Raw genomic sequence first — 2,500 nt, 5'->3', positions numbered from 1 at the left:
GTTGTGCTTGATCTAGGTGGGCGGGTGGATGTTAGCAGGTTGGTGGTCTTTGGGTTGTCAAGTATTTGGTTCGCCTAGTGGCTTAGGCCCTAGGTAATTTCTAAGTCATACATGAACTCCCTTAGATGATTAGTAAATTCATCCATATGAATTTTCTAGATTTGTGTTTGTAAGCCCACAAATGGGCCTTGCTTGGGTTTTTCGACAATAAGGTATCCGTGCCCTATAAAGAGAAATAATATACACCACATTTTTATTTAATTTTGTTGATATATTATTACAAATAAGCCATCGTTAAATAATAATAATAATAATAAATTGTAAGAATTGATATTACTATTTAGCATTACTCTTTTTGCTTCAAAACATTTCGCTCTCAACATAAGCAAATATTCTACTTAGCCCAATGGGCCGCTGTATCCAAATTCTCTGAAAAGTATTCTTTTCTGTTATCTTTTTCATGACGGTTGAACGGATTCCTTATGTAATTTTCTCTTTGATGTACTTATAAAATAAATAAATAAATATGTATAAGAAATCAAAAGCATAACTTTCGGTGCTAAAAAAAAAAAACAAACAAACAAAACAAAACTTTGAGAATGACAGATAAAAAAAATAAAAAACCAATTAAATAATATCTATTGAGAATCCCAAATATCAGATTTTAATAAATTTTAAATGTAATTGTTGGCGAGCACCCAAGTGAGTGACCTTTGGCCTTGTCACATCATAGAGGCTCAACTCAGTTTAGGCCTACAGATGTGCATATTCGTCATATATTCTTTTCTTATTTGGGACGTAATGTCGTGTTGAATCCCAAGTCGCTGAGATCTCAAATAATTTATTATTTAAATGGTTAGCAATTTAGATAATAATTATAAATAGTTAGTAATTTTCATATAAAATCTATGTACAAACTCCTTTGGAGGTGAATATCCTAAATCATCCACCCGTGGCAAAAGCTATTCACATTGTTTATAGATCATAGGCGAAACTAGGATTTGAGATAAGGGGGACAGAATTTAAAAAATAAAATCTTTTAAGGATAAAAAAATTAATTTTTGGGTCGAACTCATAAAAAATTATAAAATTTAAGATAATTTTTTTAAAAAATTTGGAGTTTTTACAAATTTTGGGGAGACAAATAACCCCTTGGGTAGTGCCGCCCCTGCTATAGATGACTCTTATGAATATCTTTTTTTTTTTTTTTTTTTTTTTGCACCTATGACCATGAATTGGCTTGGAAATAATGGTTTTTTTTTTTTTTTTTCAGAGATGAGAAAAAAAAAACAAAAAAGGGTTACAAGAGAGAGTCTTTCCTTCTATCAAGAGGAAGATCCGACTAAAAAAAGAAGAAGAAGGAAGCTTTACTAAACTGATTTGCGGCCCATTTAATTAAATTATTAGAGTCAAAATAAGCTTTCTAGTGTTGGAAGAAGAGTAAGAGCATTTTTGAAATTGTATTTGAGAAATATAGTTTTTTAAGTCAAAAAGCGTTTTTTGGAAAATGTTTCATTTTTAAACTTTTGCCAAAAATGTGTTTGACTATTTTTAGAGTAAAAATAGTTTAGAAGTTCTTTTAAATTTTTTTTACCAAACATGCTAACTTTTGTTTGGCACTAGTTCTTTAGAAATTATGTATAATTTTTCTTTATTATTGTGTACTTTACATACTACTCAATACTTCATTTTATAGACATGGAATCATAATAGGAGGTTAATGAATATAAAATAATAGCACATGAATCAAAAGTAATTTTATATATTAAAAATAATTTTTAAATTCTTTAACGCAATTTCAAACCGGCCGTAACCAGCCAAAAGATGTCTAAAACCAATGATGAGATGTTCCAATATGATGAGGTGGTCATGTTGGAGGAATAATGCTATTTAACAAAAAGACTCTTCTCAAAATTGGTTAACCATTATGTGGCTTAGCTTCCAACAACGGTGGCGACACCAGTGGTGGTGTTGTTGCTTTTTCAGTAGATATTTTGTTTACTTTTGTTGAAGATGCTCTTATTACGGAGTTAGATTCAAAATCAAATCAATTGTTACAAACTTTAGCTAGAATTTGCACTTGAAAATCGACTTGCAATGAGACAAATGTCCAAAAGCTTATATACGCACTATTAATATTGTACTTAAACCATGCATAACTTTTAGGATCGTAACATCAATGCTTTGATAAAAAAAAAACTTTAAGTTGATAAAAATGATAAATTTTACCATTTAATTTATATTTTTAACAAAATTCTGTTTAAAGTTTTTTTTTTTTTTTTTTTGGGGTTTGGAAAGTTTTATTTGATAAAGCTAAGAATCAAACAAATCTCCCAAACACCTAAACGAAAAACCAAACAATTACGCCTCAAAAAATACAAGCAACTATACACAAACAGAAAACTAAACTAATTAAGGACTCCTTCTCGCGGTCCCTAACTCCTACACAAATCAATTTTTTTTTTTTTTAAACAAAACAATAAAAATAGGAAAAAATATA

This window comes from Corylus avellana, chromosome ca8 (assembly GCF_901000735.1).
Source record: "Corylus avellana chromosome ca8, CavTom2PMs-1.0".
Lineage (NCBI taxonomy): Eukaryota > Viridiplantae > Streptophyta > Magnoliopsida > Fagales > Betulaceae > Corylus > Corylus avellana.
Note: the sequence above shows the minus strand (reverse complement) of the source record.